The sequence below is a fragment of the Marmota marmota genome, unplaced genomic scaffold (assembly GCF_001458135.2).
Source record: "Marmota marmota marmota unplaced genomic scaffold, marMar, whole genome shotgun sequence".
NCBI lineage: Eukaryota > Metazoa > Chordata > Mammalia > Rodentia > Sciuridae > Marmota > Marmota marmota.
The window spans coordinates 9,108,820-9,128,682 of NW_026000261.1; positions in this window are offsets into that span (position 1 = coordinate 9,108,820).

The window sequence follows — 19,863 nt, forward strand, 5'->3', positions numbered from 1 at the left end:
GTGTGTGTGTGTGTGAGAGAGAGAGAGAGAGAGAGAGAGAGAGAGAGAGAGAGAGAGAGAGATTGGTGTTAATTTTTTGAGTCCTCTACGTATTCTGAAAATGAATATCCTGTTGGAGGAGTAACTGGCAAATATTTTCTCCTATTCTGTAAGCTCTGTCTTCATGTTCTTAATTGTTTCCTTTGCTGTGCAGAAGCATTTAATTTGACATCCCACTTATTGATTCTTGGTTTTATTTCCTGGGCTTTAAGTGCCTTATTGAGGAAGTCAGTGCCTGTGCCAATATGTTGGAGTGTTGACTCTATGGTTTCTTCTAACAGCTGTAAAGTTTCTAATCTAATTCCTAGGTCTTTGATTCTTTTTGAGTTGATTTTTGTAGAGGGATGGCAGATAGGGAATCAAGTCTCATTTTTCTGCATATGAACATCCAGGTTTCCCAGAACCATTTGTTTAAAAGGCTATCTTTTTCCCCAAGCATGCTTTCGGCATGTGGATCAGATGCCAAAAAGGATGACTGGATCAGATGTCTTGAACAATGTGGGATTGTCTCGGTATCATCTAGTCTGTTTCATTGTTCTACAAACCTGTTTTTATTATTATCTCTGGACTATACTTTGAAATTGGTACCACAATGCCTCTAGCATTACTATTTTTGTTCAGAATTGCTTAGGCTATTTTGAGTCTTTTATTTCTCCATGTGAATTATAGGACTATTATTTCTTGATTGCAAAGAATGTCATTTGTATTTTTGTGGGGATTACATTGAATCTACAGTATACTTTTTATAATAGGGCCGTTTTAACAATATAAATTTTTCCTATCCATGAACACAGGAGGTCTTTCCATCTTCTAGTGTCTTCTATTTCTTTTTTCTGTGTTCTGTAATTTTTTTATTTTATTTGTTCATTTTTGTTATATATGACAGTAGAACTCATTTTGATATAATAATACAAACATGTAATATCTTTTATTCAAATTAGGACCCCAGTCTTATGGATGTACACATAGTGAGATTCACTCTGTTGTATTCATATATTTACATAGAAAAGTTATGTCAGGTTCATCCCACTGTCTTTCCTTTTCCTTTCCCCTCTTCTCTTCCTTTCTTTCCCCTTTCTCTAATACACTGAACTTCTACCCGCCCCCCATACATTGTGGGTTAGCTTCCACATATCAGAAAAAAAAAATTTGATCTTGGTTTTGGGGATTGGTTTATTTTACTTAGCATGATAGTCTCCAGATCCATCCATTTACTGGAAAATGCCAGAAAGTCATTGTTCTCTATGGCTAAATAATATTCCACTGTATATATACACCACATTTTCTTAAACCATTCATCTGTTGAAGGGCAGCTAGGTTGACTCCATAGTTTAGCTATTATGAATTGTGCTTCTATAAACTTTGATGTGACTGTATCACTGTAGTATGTTAATGTAAAATCCTTTGGATATATATCAAGGAGTGAAATATCTGGATCAAATGGTGGTTTCATTCCTAATTTTTTAAGCACTCTCCATACTGTTTTCCAGAGTGGTTCCACCAAATTGAAGTCCCATAAGCAATGTATGAGTGAACCTTTTCCCCACATCCTTGCCAATATTTATTGTTACTTGTATTCGTGATAATTGCCATTCTGACTAGTGTGAGATAGAATCTCAATGTAGTTTTAATTCGCATTTCTATGATTTTTTGTTGCAAGATTTTTCACCTTTATGTTTAGTTATTCTTAGGTATGTATTTTATATTCTTGATGCTATTGTAACTACAATTGCACTGAATTCTTTTTCAACAGATTGATTAATAGGATATAGAAAAACTGTTCATTTTTGTATGTTGATTTTATATTTTCCTACTCTGTTGAATTTGTTTATCAGCTCTAGAATAGTCTTCTGATGAAACCACTGGGCTCTTCTAAATATATGATCATATAATTGGCAAACAGTGATAATTTGGCTTCTTCATTTCCTATTTGTATACCTTCCCCATTTTTCCTACTCTTGCCTAATTGCTCCAGGTAAAATTGCAAGTGCTCATTTGAATAGGGGTGGTGAAAGGGGACATTATTGTCTTGTTCATGATTTCAGAGGAAATGCTTTCAATTTTTCCCCATTCAATATGCTGTTGGTTTGGGGTAGTTATATATAACATTTATGATTAACATGTTCCTTATATCCCTACTTTATTCATGGTTTAAACATGAATGAAAGCTAATTTTTGAAGAATTTTTCTGCATATTTTTAGATGATCATGTGACTTTTGTCCTTGATTCTATTCATGTAGTGAATTACATTTATTGAATTACATATGTTGAATAATTACTGCATTTGTGGAAAGAAAGCAACATGAGTATGATGGACAATCTTCTAAATGTGCTCTTGAATATGGTTGATTAATATTTTATTAAGAACTTTTTATCTATGTTTAATGATATTCTGATATGTCCTCATCTCTTTTTGGTATTTGGCTGATAATGGTTTCATAGATTGAGCTTGGAAGTGTGCCCTCTTTCAATTTCATGGAATAAATTGAGGAATATTGATATCAGTTCTTCTTTGAAGGCATGGGAGAAATCAGGTGAGAATTCATCTGGTCTTTGGCTTTTTTTATTTAAGGGTTTTTATTACTATTTCAATCTTATTGCCTGCTATTGATTTTAGGTTTTATGTATCCTCTTGATTCAATTTTGGTAGGTTATATGTGTCTAGAAATTTGTCATTTCTTTTTGATTTTCCAATTTATTGGAATATAAATTCTCAAAATAGTCCTTAATGATCCTCTGCATTCCAAGGATGTCTGTGGTGATATCTCTTTTTTCATGTCTATTTTCATTAACTTGGGTTTTCTCTTTTAATTTGGAAAATTTTGGTAAGAGTTTATCAATCTTATCTATTGTTTCAAAGAACTAAATCATTGTTAAATTGATCCTTTTATTTTTTATTTTCTACTTCATTAATTTTGGTTCTTAATTATTTCCTTTCTCATTTGCTTTTGAAATTAACATGTTCTTGTTTGTGTAGAACCTTAAGATGCATCATTAAAATATTTATTTGGAATCTTTCTATTTTTTTTCTTAATGTAAGCACTCAGAGTAATAAAAATTTTTCTTAGAAATGTCTTCATAGTATCCCAGAGATTCCAGATTATTTAATCTCTATTCTCATTTGATTCTGAGATTTTAAAAATTTCTCCTCTGATATTTTATGACCCACTTGTTAAAAATATATTGTTCAATCTCCATGTTTTTACAGTTTCTATAGCTTTTCTTGCTAATTATTTCTAATTTCATTACATATTGATCTGATAAGATGGAAAAGACTTGTTTTATAACCTAAAATATGGTCTATTATTGAATAAAATTCCATGAGCAATTGAATAGAAAGTATATTCACCTGCGTTTTGATGAAATATTCTGTAGAAATCAGTTGAGTCGATTTAATTTATAATATTTTTTGGAATCTGAAATGTCTTTGTTGATTTTATGCATGGATGGCCCATCTATTCATGAGAGAGGTGTATTAATATCACTCAGTGTTCATTGTATTAGAAACAATTTGGGCCTCTATGACGTGTATAGTTTGCATTTTTGTAATCAGGTGTATCAAATTTGTACCAGATATGTTTGGTATAGTTAAAACTTCTTACTGAATCATTTACTCTACCAGTATATAATGACCTGCTTCATGATTTCTTATTAATTTTGGCTTGAATTCTTCTTTTTTGGATATAAAAGTAGCTATCCTTGTTTAGTTTAAGATTCCATTTCATGGGATATAGTTTTATATCCTTTTACTATCAGCCTGTGAATATCTTTGCATATGAGGTGCATTTCTTGCAAGCAAAACATAGATCTTGTTTTTCTTTTAATCCAGTCTTCCAGTCTATGTTTTCTAAGAGGATTTTTAAAACCATTTATAATCAGTGTTGTTAAAGAGATGTGTTTTTATTACTTGCTATATCGACTGATTTCTAATATTTAATTCCATGTTCATTTGCTTATCTAATCTTCTAATAAGACTTATCTGATTCCAAAGTATGATGTTTGTTTTTATCTTCTTCTGTGTATAGAATTTCTATAAGTATCTTTTGCAATGCTGGCTTAGTAGTAATGAATTCTCTTAGTTTATCCTCACCTTGAAATGTTTTTATTTCCTCTTCAATTTTCAAAGATTGCTTTACTTGATATAGCAATATTGGTTATTTTTTTCTTTCAGGATTTGAATTACATTGTTCCAAGCCCTCTTAGATTTTAAGGTTTCTGATCAGTTATTAGATGTTATACTGGTAGGTTTACTTCCTTTTTAAAAAATATTTTTTAGTTATAGATGCATGCAGTATCTTTATTCTGTTTATTCATTTTTATGTGGTGCTGAGGATCGAACCCAGTGCCTCACATGTGCAAGATAAGGACTCTACCACTGAGCCCCCTGGTAGGTTTACTTCTAAATGTGATCTGATATTTCTCTCTTGAGGGTTTTAGAATTCTAACCTTATGAAGTATAGTTTCCAGTTTAATTACAATGTGTCATGGAGAGGTTCCTTTTAAATGTTTATTTGGGGTTCTAAATGTCTGCAGTATCTAGATGTCCATGTCATTACCAAGATTTTGAAATTTTCCTGCTTTTATTTCACATGAGAGATTATCATGACAGGAGTCTATAGCTCTACTTCTATATCTCTACTTTTTCTGCAAAACCAATGATTTTTAAGTTTGATGTTTTAAGGTTGTCTCAGAATTCCTGTATATTTGTATCATTGTTTCTTGCTTTTTTGGATATTGCTCTCTAAGTGTTCAAATTAATATAACTTATATTCAAGGCCTGAAATTCTGTCTTCTATATTATATAATGTACTAGTGAGACTATGCTGTGAATTTTTTACTTGATTAATTGATTTTTTTTCATTTCCAGGATTTCTTTTTGGTTCTTTTTCAGAATCTCAATCTCTGTTGAAACATTTTTTCATATCCTGCATTTTTTTTCTTGAGTTCATCTCTTAGATCTTTTAAAAGTTCATTTATCATTTCAACAGTAAATTTTTAAAATTCTTTTGTCTTGAATTTTTCCACTTTGATGTCTAGGGGATCAATTATTGTAATGTTTTGAACTTTTAAGAGTGTATTATTATCTTTTCTCTCATATTTCCTGTATTTATATGTTGATTTTTGCACATATATTGGGATAATTATCACTTCTACTGTTATGTGAAGATTTAGTGAGTTGCTTTCTCTTTACTGTGTGCTTCAGGCTGGTTGTATATCTAAGTGTCAAAACTCACACTCACCATAATCATAATGTAATGTTCAGTTTCTTGCACTGCTTTTAGAGGACAAAATAATCACCAATAACTGTGTATACTTCAGAAAAAAGCCATGTAATAATAAAACTTTAAAAAACATATTGAAACTCTTCTCTAAAGCTCTTCTAATCCAAAAGTGAAAAAGCAAGGGTAATGCCCTAGAATAAGCTGAGAAACTATGTATCAAAATAAAATTACTATTAAACTATATAGAGACCTAAAATGAAAAAGAGAATAAAAGAAGGAAATAGTAAAAAAGAAAAATAAAGGAATCGGGATAGAGACAGGAGCAGATAATGCAAGAAGAAAATAGACAAAAAGAATAGATTATAACAATCAAGGAGAAAAAAAGAAAAAAAAGAAAAAATCCAATTGATTTTTTAAGAATTAAAGATATAAAAAATATTAATCTGTAAGAATGTAAAATCTATAAAACTAGATTAAGGAATTCATTGTGAAATGGTAGGGGGAAAACAAGTCAATACAGAAGATGATATCTGTGAAATCAAAGAAAAACTGACATTAGAAAATATTAAGTTATTCCATGCCAAGGTATTTGAGATGGAAAGATTTCCTATTGGGCCTTATTAATTTGATTTCAACAGGTTTGGGTACACTTACCCACACCTTCTCACTTAAGCACTATGTTTCTCTGGGCATGGAGGTAGTAGCCTTACCACCCCACCTATGATTCAAATCTAGGATGATCTATTCTTTGATGTGCCTGGATACATAATAGGTTCCTGGAACATCAGAAAAAAAAAAAAACCCAAAAAAAAAAATCCTCTGTCTGTATTCATGGCCAGATCTTTCTCTGATTGGGGATTCAGTATTTTATGCCTTCCCATAAAAATTTTCATGCACCAAGAACTGTTAAAATATATTTGAGCTTGATTTTGTTGGATGCTGAATCTATGAAGCATGGTAGCCCATAGTAGAGGCATGGCAACCCAGCAGTTCTGGCACTATGTGACCTGTGAGAGATATGGGGTAATGTCCTGTGCATTGATAGGCCCACATCTGGGCATAGCTGATGGTGGCTGGCATCTATGGGGTACATGTCTGTAGTCCACATCTATAGGGTGATGCTGGGCCCTGGGCAGATTCTGCCATCTACTACAATTCATGCATCTATGGCCTATGCTGCCCTCTCTGAGAGTTACTTGTTCTCCATTCTATTCCACCTCACTCCCTTTGTCAGTGGAGGTGGCAGGGGTTTTGATGACCTTTAAATGGCAGAGATCCTTCTACAAAGATTACTCAGACAGCCCACTTCAAAGGCATTCTCTATGATAGTAGTTGCTGCTAAATTAGGTAGGATGAAACTGTATGAATTTAATTCTTTCTAGGAAGTGGGCTTAGATGTGGGCTCTACAAAAGGCTGCCTGCCACAGTTTTCTGCCAGCAATTTGAGATAAGCTGTGCACTTCTCACTCTCTAAGTGGCTTTGCAGTTCCTGCCCTGGCTTAACTGGATCTGACTTTCTTTTCTACCATTGTTAATAAAGTAAGTTTGTCATCTTTGCCCCTCTTTCTCCCTTTGTTACCACCAACAACCCATAAACACACACACACACACACACACACATGCACACACACACACACGGAGCAGCCCTGGTCAGGAATTATGGTTAATGAATCATTTCCTATCATTCTGTTCCAGAAACCAGAACTTCCAAGTCCCTCCAAGTCTCTGACTTTCCAGTATTGTGTCTTACAGCATTCCCTCTATCACCCACCTCTTTGATCTGTTGTTCTCCCACTGCTTCAATTCCAAACTGCAGAGGAGTTGAAATTTAATTCCATTCTACCATTTTGCTTCTTTCCTTCGTGGACTCTTCAGGGTTTTCTTGGTATAGAATTACAACTTCTTCAAACAGGGAAAATTTTGCTTCATCTTTTCCTATTTGAACCCTTTTATTTCTTTTCCTGACTGCTCTAGCTAAATTTTCCAGCACTATAATAAATAAGAGTGGTGAGAGTAGACATGCTTGTATCATTACTGATTTTAGAGGAAATACTCTCAGGTTTTCCCTATTTAGTATGATGTTGGCAATGGGTTTTTAACACATTACCTTTATCATATTGATATATGACACTTCTACACCTAGTTTGTTCAGAATTTTTATTATGAAGGGATGTTGAATTTTATCAAGGCTTTTTATCACCTCTATTGAGATGATCATGTGACTTTTATCCTTGATTTGACTTATATAGTGTATTGTATTTATTTTTATATATTGAGAGCAATCCTATGTTCATGTGTTGGGAGAATTAATATTAAAATGAACATACTACAGAAAGTAATCTACAGATTCAATGCAATCCCCATCAAATACCATTGGCATTCTTCACAAAACTGGAAAAAATTTAAAATTCATATGGAAGCACAAAAGATCCTCAAATTGCCAAAAATAATCCTTAGCAAAAATGTACAATGCTGGAGGCTTCACAATAGTTGATTTCAAAATAAACTATAGAGAAATTTTAATGAAATAACATGATATTAGCATAAAAATAGACATATAGATTAGTGGAATAACATAGAGGACCCAGGAATGAATCCATTCATCAACAGTCATCTTATTCTCAAGAAAAGAACCAAAAACATAAATTTGAGAAAAAGCAGTCTCTTCAGAAAATAGTCTTGGAAAAACTTGACTTCCATCTATAGAAGATTGACACTAGATTCTGTCTCTCAGCTTGTGTAAAAATCAATTAAAAATGAATAAAAGACCTTAATGTTAGACCTGAAACTTGTAAACTATGAGAGGAAAACATGAGGGAAACACTCTAATATACAAGTATAAGCAATAATTTCCTGAACAGCACTCTGATAGCTCAAGAAATAATAGAAGGAATACATAAATGAGATTACACCTAATTAAATAGCTTCTGTGCAGCAAAGGAAACAGTCAATAGAGTGAAGAGCCAACCTACAAAATGGGAGAAAATATTTGTCAGCTATTCATCTGACTAAGGGTTAATATCCAGAATATGTTTTAGAACTCAAAGACAACAAAAAACAAGTTATCCAATAAAAAATGAACAAATCAGCTGAAAGTGCAAAATTTCAATAAATGTATGAAAAAATGTTCAACATCTTTATATCAGGGAAATGCAAATAAAAATGATACTGAAATTCTAATTCATCCTAGTCAGAATGGTTTTTATCAAGAAAACAAAAACTAAAAATTTTGGCAAAGATGTGGCTCAAAAGGTACCCTTATACACTGTAGGTAGAGTTGTAAATTAGTACAGCCCCTATGAAAAAGAATATTAAGGATTCTCAAAAGATAGAAATAAAACTGCCATGTGACCAAGGTATAGCTCTCCTAGGTGTATAACCAAAATAATAAAAATCAGCATACTATAGAGACATCTGCATACCTATGTTTATTACATGTTATTCAAAATAGGGACATTGTAGAATTAGGCTAGATGCCCATAAATACATGAATAGATGAAGAAAATGTGGAGTATTATTCAGTCATAAAGAAGAATGAAGTCATGTCATTGTAGGAAAATGAATGAAACTAAAGATCACTATTTTAAAAAAATAAGACATATTCAGAAAGCCAAGTATATCATGCTTTTGTTCATGTGTGTAATTATCAAAATAAAAGATTTCATGAGGCTAGAAAGGGGAATATTTAGGAAGGTGAAAGAGATGGGAACAATACAGTAGGGGATTAGAAATGATAATAGAAAGGGTGAATATGATCAAAGAATGTTACATGCATGCATGAAATTGTCACAAAGAAACACTATTTTGTATAACTTACATGTACTGATAATTATAATAAAAAATAACTGCAAATACATTTTGCTTTTTTAAAAAAAGTACATATATTTTTAATTGTAAATGGACACAATGCCTTAATTTATTTATTTATCTTTTTATGTGGTGCTGAGGATTGAACCCAGGGCCTCCCACATGCTAGGCAAGCACAAATTTTACTTTTAATTTAAGGTTTATTGTTGATATTTATATGGATATAGAAATTCCAAAAAGTAAAAAAAAATCCTTCACATTTTATGGGTTAATTTTCATAATTTGGGTAAAGGGTAATGCAAGGAAGAAATAGAAGATAAAGTGAAATAAACCTGTGATATTAAATTGGAAATAGAAGTGTCAATAAGAATTCATTTACCTTGAAGAATTCTAAAAGCAATGACACATTAATAAAAATCAGCAAAACTGGCACTTAAATCCTGTGGTTTCAAAATGCTGTTCCCTATTAAAATGATCCAGACATCCTTCCAGGACTGGGAGAGAAAGTACCCAGTAAGTCTGGAACTTTAAGTGACATAAAGTAAGGAAGTACTCAAATACTTATGGAGATATTTTAAAATAATGTAGGTGTAATGTTGAAGAAGAATCTTCTGGACTAATTTGGAAAATACTGAAGACTGAAAAAGATTAATGTGAATTTTTCAAAATTCAAAATGTCTTCTTATCAAAAACATGATTAAGAATGTGAAAAAGACAAGCCAGAGACTGGGAGAAAAGTTTAAAATCAATTAATCAATCAACCAACCAAGTCTCCCACCTTCCTCCTTTCCTCCCTCCCTCTAACTCTCTCTTCTTGCCCCCAACCCCTGAAATATAAATATGAAGAACTCCCAAAACTCAGTGAGGAAAATAAATAATTTTTAAAAGTTGTCCAAATTCCTGTATAAGCACTTCACTAAAGAATGTATTTGAATGGATAAAGAAAGTATATATACACAATAGAATATTATTCAGCCATAAAGAAGAATGAAATTATGGCATTTGCTGGTAAATGGATGGAACTGGAGAAGATCATGTTAACTGAAATAAGGCAATCCAAAAAAAAAAAACAAAGGCTGAATATTTTCTCTCATTTGTTAATGCTAACCCAAAGGAAGGTGGAAAGAGGACTAATAGAAACCATTTGATAACACAAAGGGAAATGAAGGGAAGGGAGTGGTGGGGAGGGGAATATAAAAGACAATAAAATGAATAGGTTATATCTTTCTTAACCTTGTATTTATATACACAATCAGGGTAACTTCACATCATTTACAACCACAGGAGTGGAATCCTAAACAGAATAAGTTATATTCTGTGTATGTATGATCTACCAAAATACATTCTCCTATCATGCATAACTAAAAAGAACAAATAAGAAGATATTTGAATGACTACTCTCTATAAAAATGTTACTTGTGATTAGGAAATATAATTTGAAACCAACATGAAGTACTAATACACAGAAAGTACAAAATGACAAAGAAGTAATACCAAGAGTATATATCACTTTGAAAAACAGTTTATCAGTTCATTTCAAGGTTGACTTTATACTTACCGTATGACCTAGTTATTCCACTCCTAAGTTTGTGTCCATGAGCAATGAGTCCATATATTTATCAAAGACCATAATAAGAATGTTGATATTAGCTTGATTTACACATGCCAAAATTTTGAAATAACCCAAATATCCATTAACAGAATACATAAACTTATTCATATAATGTTATCTCATTAGCAATTACAAAATGAACTGTTGGGCTGGGTTGTGGCTCAGTGGTAGAGTGCTTGCCTATCATGTGTGAGGCACTGGGTTCGATTCTTGGCGCCACATATAAAATAAATGAATAAAACAAAGGTCCATAAACATGTAAAAATATTTTTAAAAAAATAAACTGTTGATCAAGGGATAATATAGATATATCTCAAAAATATTTTGAGATGTGCTTTTCCACCACTGGCCTGCAAACCACCCAGTCATGCTTTAGTCAAGCTGACCCCCTCCCATAGTTTTCTAAACAAAACTAGCATATCCATACATTTGCACATTCTGTTCTCTATACCTGACAAATCTTCCCATCCTTCTTATCTTACCTCCTGGAATAAATATTCTATTATTACTAGATCCTTGTATGATTGCCTCTAACTTGTCCATCCAGTTTAGTTTGCATCTATCTTGTTCCAAAATCGCTTTAAATAAAGTGAATGTCTTCATTCAATTTCTTTGACTAAATATTAATTTCTTGATGGCATGACTTAGTGTCTCATATTTCTGTGTAGCTACAGAATCCTTAGCATATTTACTTTATAAAATTTAGACCCATTAAGCCCTTGTTCATTACAAATAACATTTCACAGTAGAGTGTATACTGTTTCATTCTATTATATAAAGTTCAAAAACAGGCCAATCAAATATATGATGATAGATTCCACATTACTTGGGGAGGACTGACTGGACAGGGACATGAAATAATTTTCTGGAATGATGGAAATGGTCTAGAAATTGATGTGTTGATTACATGGGCAATAAATATAGGCAAAATTTCCTGAAAAGGATTTAAAAAATCAATGCCAAATTATTATTTGGACTTTTGTACACTAATAATGAATAATCTAAGAATTAAATAAAGAAAAATCCATTTGTAATAGTATAAAAAGAATAAAATAGTTACAAATAAAGATAAACAAATAGGTGAAAGACTTGCACATTAAACTATGAAAAGTTGCTGAAAGAAATTAATAACAAATTAATGAAAGACATTATGCATTCTTGGATTTGAAAATGAAATATTGTTAGGATGACACTAATACCTAAAGGAATCCACATTATCATTGAAGTTCCTATCAAAATACCAACATTAATAACCAAGGCAGTCTTAAAATACCACAAAGTTGGAGAATCTCATACTTCTTGATTTAAAAACTCACTTCATTAGAAAGTGAACTGTTGGGCTGGGGTTGTGGCTCAGTATTGCAAAAGCTACAGTATTGCAAAAGGTATGGTATTATCATAAAGAAAATTATTAATGTATTAATAATATTAATTAAAAGATAATATATTAATGTATAAAGTACTGTTTCAATGTTAAATTTCTTAAATATTACAGGTGTATTCCAGTTATATAGGTGAAACTCTCAAGACAAATGTTAAGTTATTTTGGGGGTGAAGTATCATCTACAGCTGACTCTCAAATTGCTCAGAAAACAGTGCAAGTTATACTAAGAAATATATGTAGATGTAATGCAAATACAGGGCCAGATTAATGAGTGGTGAATCTAGGTATAAGACATATGGGTGCTCACTATAATTTTTCTCATGATAATTCTATAATTTTGAAATTTTTCCAAAAAATGTTGGGAAAAGTAAAATAAAATAACTTTAAAAATATTCCCTCTCTATTTTAAGGCACCTAATTTGTTGAGGCCAAAACCTGATGTATTTGAAGGAAGAAAGGAATGGCTGGGTGGCTAAATAAATAGCTCAGAGTCAGATGCTCTAAATTTCAGTCCAGGTTCTGTCATTAACTTGTCATTTCACATGGGTTTTCTCATGGTTCAAACAGGGAGTGATAATGCCTTCTTGCCATGTCTACTTTATAGGGCTGTTGTGAGGATTAAATGAGATAACAGATGGGAAAATATACTGACAAGGGGAAAAGTGCTATTCAAATTCAGAACATACATATTGTTGTTGTCATCTTACAATATTTTGCAATGGTCACTACCGAATCCATTGCCATAAGTTGACAACTATTGCTTTGCAAATTTTCAATGGTGTGCATTTACCCCTTTGATTTTGAAATTCCTGAATCCCATGTCATGGGTATTCCCTGAAATGATTGATAGCCCTTGCAGGCTATCATTAGCACTGAATGAGACCACTGGCGTCCAAGAGGATTCTGCCACATGCCTGCTTTCTGGCCAGCAGTTCTGCATATTTTCCATTTGAGTCAGTGGTAGGAGTTCTGGTTAAATCAAGTGTAACCAGAGAAGATGGTGGGGAAAAGGGAGGTTGGTAGAAAGAAAGAGGAAGGCAAGGTGGCATGGTCACAAAGAGAATAAATGATAAATTTCAAGGTAGAGAATCAAAAGTTCTGAAACTTTCCTCTCCTTGGATATTTTGATTTTTCACTAGAACCCTTTCTCATCAATTTGTACCACATAGTGGTAAGAAAGCAGTCCAAAATTCAATGTCTCATTCACACTATTTGGATATACACAGATAGGTCTGTTTCAATAATCATTATGTGAGGCAGTACTTATTTTTCACTTAACTATTGATTCAATATCCCTGGCATACAAATTGTATCACAGTTAATCTAAGGGTAATCTTTGGTAAAAATAAAAACCAAAAATGTTAAGATCCCCAAACTATTTCAGGAAGCAAAATATACTGTATACACACTAAAATTTACTGCATGACCTCTTTTATCCTGTACATTTTAGGACAAAGACACATTTGTGACATAAAACCATCAATCAGTCATCATTTATCTTTTAGACTTTGATCCACATGGGAACATAAATAGTAGAAACCAAGAAATATAGGTCTATTCAATTGCAGCATCTTAGAAATAGAAAGCTATGGATCAATCTTATTCTAAATTATGTCTTCTGTCATTGGTTCATTTATCCATTCATTCATCCAATTCTTCCAACTTACACTAGAACCTAGCCTTCAGACATGTGGTTAGATGTTCTTTGTCAAATTTTCATTAATAAGAGAACCAAACTTGACAGATTAGGAGGCAACATATTGTGTTTAATCAATATTGAAGGGAGCTGGGTTCTCTTCCCGGTCTTTGTGATCACAGGAAATTAGTAAAAATATTTTTCTCTTCATCATCAGTAAATTTTATCTAATAGTTGTTGCCTAATCTTAGTTTTATTATAATGATTAAATCCAGAAATGCATTAAGATGATCAATATTATTAAATATAAGCATTAATACTTTGCATCAAACTTTGACATATGTGAAATAATTGTATTCTGCCCAGAAAACAGTAAACCAGAAAAAGAATCAGACAACTTAGTGTATTTTTCAATTATGACTAAGTTAATGGCCAAGATGTCAAACAGCACTCCTAAAATCCCTCTGTAGCCAAGTTGCAAAGCTTAGAAGAAAGTTTAGAGCCTGGCAAAGAACAACTCTCAAAATGCCAGAGTCCTTTTTCCTGGCAGCATTGATGGGGCCCATAATAGCAAAGCGTGACAGCAATCCTGTCAATAACCACCAGCATGGGAACAAGAGCTGCACAGTTCTTGTCTAGGCATGATGGAACCCATGCTATTTCTAAATGTGATGCTTTGTCCAGGATTAAATATTTGACTCAAGATTTAATCTTTAATACATAGAAGGACACAAACAAGGCAGAATAAATTGGGGGAAATATTAATAAAAGCTGATATTAAATAGTTACACTTTCCACGTGGTGAATCATTTTGTGGAGTCTGATGTTTTTTAACAGCAATATTTTGGCTTGAGTTACCCCAGAGGAGAATGATACGTAAATCATATATTTCTTCAAGGCATACGCAAACCTTAAATGGACAATACACTGATCACATCTGATAAAATTCAAGAAACTTTCGTAACTCTAGTATGCAGATAATTATTAAATATAATTATTTGTAATGTATTTAAAATTAAATAAATTGCAAACAATTACATAAATAAATTATAATAATTAAATACATCATGAATAAATATATTTAATAATTAAATATATTCCAAAAAGGTAAAAGAATAATATAATTACAAAGGAAACACATAAAGATATTCTACATAGGAAAAAGTGAAAATATTGTTTGTTGTAGATCCATAGCTGTTGATAGAGTTGATATATTTGCTTATTTTAATTATTACTAATGCGGGGTTGGGGCTGTAGCTCAGTGGCAGAGCCCTTGCCTAGTACATAATAATGAACTGATAAAATAAACGTATTGTGTCCATCTACACCTGATTTTTTAAAATTATTACTAATACAATCCTTTTCAACAGTGTGATTGAGATAGCTCTGGATACATACTGCAACTTTCAAACATGAATGTTTGTGTCTAACAAATACTAACTTCATTTCATGAAAAGAAAGATTTCAGTGATTTTTGCCAGTGAGGAATGAGGGTTAAAACCTTACCTGCAGATACAGAGGGTCATGGGACAGGGGCAACTTGTATGAGTTTATACAGGCAAATTTAATTTCCCTCTATTCTTTTTTTTTCTTTTGATGGTTTGGGAAGAGGCATGGGGGAGAGAACAAGAAGAGCAGAGGCAGGTTTTCTCTCTTCTGCACTCCAGAGGGAAGAACTAAGCAATTATAATAAAATTGCATGAGTAATTAACTGACAAGTCAACTTATGAGGATGCCCTGAACATATATGTGCATATCTGCAGCAACAGTTATATGAGAATGGAAGAAGCCACTATCATGGCCCTTCAATAAGCCCCAAAACTCATAAAATTCAATAGATCATATTATTAATGTTGTGAATGATTTAATAATGCTGTGATTACAAAAGAAAATGCCAATATTTTTAGACATGTCTGCTGAAGCACTTAGGGGTGGAATATCATGATTATTTTTAATCATATCAAAATAATTGTGGAAAAATAATGGATTTGCAATTATCATATCTAGCATTTGTTGCATATAAGTTCTTTTTAATTTTTTTTACAGGTGGACCCAATACTTTTATTTTATTTATTTATTTGTATGTGGTGTTGAGGAACACTAGGGGAGCACTCTAGTGCTGAGCCCCAGCCCCAGCCCTGCATATAAGTTCTTAAGTGCTTGAAAAGTATATGTTGTATGTAGTTCATCTAGACTTAATTTATACTTATGTGGCAAAATATTAACAGTTGTAATACCTAGGTACTAGATTATGGATATTCATCAACACTGTTATTTTTGCTTTTGTGCATATTTGCAAACTTTTGGGGGGAAATCTGATTTCAATCAGACAAAAAAATCTGAATAACATCTGTATCAAAGGGACTTTTCCCCTTTACTTTTTACTCTTCATAGTAGCTGAAGCTAAGCTAGGTTTTTTCTCTTTTATCAATTATTTGATTGATTGATATATGCCTTGTTCTAAAAAGGATTTATGAATGTACAATTTGACAATGTCAAATAAATTTAAAATGATGGTAGAAATGTGAAAAGGAATCACAACATGTAAGTGATAATGTCTACTACCCTTCTACAAGGTAGGTCACAACATAAACCCAAGCTGCCTGGCAGCATAATGAACAAGAAAATATTTGTACAATATTTATTTGGTCATAAATAATTATTTAGTTATTAAGAAAAAATAATGATGCTATTATAGATACTTCCTGAGCATTTGCCATTTGTGACAGGAATAATTCTAAGCATTTCTCATGTTTAAATTCATTTAATCCTCACCACAGGGGCAGTTTTATCTTTATTCTACTGGTAAGAAAACTGAGATTCATAGAAAGGAAGAAACTTGACAAAGATCACACAGCCAGGAAGTGACAGGGTTGGGATTTAACTACAGATAGTCTGATTAGGAAGCTTACATTTTAATCTCAAATTAATATTGTCTGTTTTCCTGGTAAGTATAACTTTACCTAATGACAAGATCAGAAAGAAATGTATATTTCATGGGATTTGGTACAAAAAATAATAAACACCCTCGGAAAACATCTTTACTATAAACATAGTGGCAGATTTCATTGGGCTTGTCATGATGATTTATAATGATCACTCTAGTATTTGTTGCAAATAAGTTCTTAGGTGCTTGAAAACTATATGTTTTATGTAGTTAAAACATACTTCCCTCCATCTGTTAACACTGTTAATCTGCTGAGAACAATTGTGCCCCCTGCCCCGCTCTTTTATCAAAGAATTCTGAGTCATCACAAATTCTGAATTACTGCAGCTTGAATCTCTGACATGTTAAAAGTGGCAAGGCTCATTTAGACATAATTTATACTTATTCTGGATAAAATCGTGTATGGCAGACTTTGAATGTTGTGATAGATTAAATAATGAAGTCAAATGGTAGGAAATGAATGATGAGCAGCTTGACTGAATGTTAAATCCAGTTATACTAACATACTAGGAATTTGGTCTTGAACAAATCAGCAAAGTGCATAACACCCTTCACACTTCTACCTCCTTTCCCCTACTTATTTCTTATTCATACTCTAAGTGGGGCCTTTGAGGCCAGAACTTCTACAGAAAATATTACAATGATGACTGCAGTAAAATCATAAGCAGGATGCAAATCTGCTCTCAAAATATAGAATTATCTGATTAGGTAAGATTTAAAATTGAGATGAACTGTCATGAAATTACAACATTGCTGCACTTCATATTCTCGGTTTGCTCACTTCAGAAAGCACTATTCATTCATACAGTACTGAACTGTGTAGGAGACAGGGAAACAGGTGGCCTATTACTAGATCCATTAAACAAGAGATTTATACATTACATATCCATCTTGAGGCAATTAGGCTGATCATTTTTTTTCTTTTATGGTTTCATTGAAAACTCTTGGCAATAAAGCAATTATGAAGTATGTATGTTATCATTTATCTATGATATCAAATGCAGGGGGCTTTTCATGCATTAGAAATAAAGTGGACCCCTATTCACTTTTCCCTTGAGAAATCCAGTACATTCGAGGAAAATTTGCTGTTCTTAAAGATGTGCAAATACGAGGCAGTCTGGTGTACGAATGGCAAACAGGATTGGTGAAGCAATTTATTTTGATTGCCACATCATTGTTTGCTGATTTTAAACAAATGCCCAATTATGATCTACCATTATTTATCATTTAAAAAAGGCATGCTTGCCAATGTGAATTTCAACAAGTGGATTTGTACCAGGATATGTGCAAAATCTGTTACAGACATTATTTTATTTAATGCACCTGGCCTTAAAATTATCATTATCTCCATTTTATTGATGTGAATACTGAGTCCAAAAGAAGTTACATAAGTTATTCAAGGTCACAAAATAAATAGTGGAACCACAATTTCAATTCAGACAGAATAACCCTGAAATCATAATAGTAACTACCATGCTATACTATTTTAGGATCATAATGGCAAAATATTTGTGGGATAAGGATAAAACCATCCACAATCATTTAGATACTGTTGTTGTAAATAAAATGTTAAGTAGGTTGACATGAACTGAACAAGGTCAGTACTGACAGTCTGTCAGGATTTAGATTTGGTCAAAAATCAGGTATCAGAAAATGGGAGAAATTTGTGGTATTTTAGAAAATAAGAAACTTAAAAACAAAGAACCAGATTCCAAAACTTACTTTTCTAACTAAGCAGGGTCAGATCAAGAGTGATTCAGTTTTAAGGTGCACCATATATAGCCAGAGGAATGAGAAGTTGTGCTCCATTTGTGTACAATGTGTCAAAATGCATCCTACTGTCATGTATAATTAATTAGAACAAATTAAACAATAAAAAAAGAAATGGGTAGGGTTAAAAAAAAGTGATCGAAATACAAGAAAAAAAATGTTTCGGGAACCTACTAATTGGTAACCTCTAGGGAACTGATCTAAGAAATAAGAACCTTAGTTACTGAGGAAGTCCTGAGATACCATAGGCAGCAAAGGTCCCATTTGGTGAATCAACTAGATCATAATTTTAATCTTACCTTATTCATATTAAAAATAGTTAATGAACTTTTGAAACACTTGGATGTCTTTTTATTTGATTCTAAATAATGACTAACCCTATAGCCTCTGAATATCCGAATGCCTGAAAGAGTTTAGGGAATTTTTCTTGATAACAAAATAAAATTTGATATTTTATGTGGAGTTTTTTTTTTGACATATGAAATTATTAACTAATATACCATGAAATTTATCATTATGTTGATTCACATATACTATATGTGAAAACGCCTTTTTCATTCCAAGCAATCCCAAATAGTAAAATCTGGATAATGTGACATAAAATGTGACATAGTAAGAGAATGAAGCTCCAACTCTTCAATCAAGGTTTTGGATTCAATTAAAATTCACTGATGGTTCATCATATAATAAATTATTGCTTTTTGTTTTAATATATATTAGGGAATTATGATATTAAGAGTATATAATTGCTAAGTCACAGAGTTACTGAGAGGATCAATTTGAAATAATATATGTGAAATTTCTGGTTCATAATAAATTCTAGAAGATATTAAAATCTAATTTGATTTAATGAAACTTCCCCAAAATGTGTGTATCATTTGGGGCCAGTGATAGTAGCTGTACAGACAGTAACATAAGGTTACCTGACATTGAGGATGATTTATACCACCAATACATATGCAGCTTTATGAGATTCATCTAAATATCAGATGATTATATTATTTCCCCTTAAGTGCTTTGATATCTTAATTTCAGTTTGATAATCTAATTTCAGTTAGAGACTGCTAGAAAATGATATATTAATAGAAGTATCAATTTATTTGTTATTCCTGATACTATTTTTGTTGTTGTATTGTTGGCTCCAAATCCCAATGTGAGCTTGTGACTCATTTAATGTAGATGGTAAAATTCAGATGCCTGAAATTTGTATACCTTGTTCACAGAAATAGTCATAATATAACTATCTAGTTTAAAACCATGAGAATGACTAAATCTAATCTAATAGAGGATTCCAAACAGTTGTAGTACTAGTAAGCCCAATGTGGTACCTACAACCCTGATTTGTGAATTTCCCTTTAATTTGTTCATACATATGCAATTACCTTTGGGGAGTCTTTCCCCAGCTAATGTTCTGAATGAATGTAAGTAATATATATATATATATA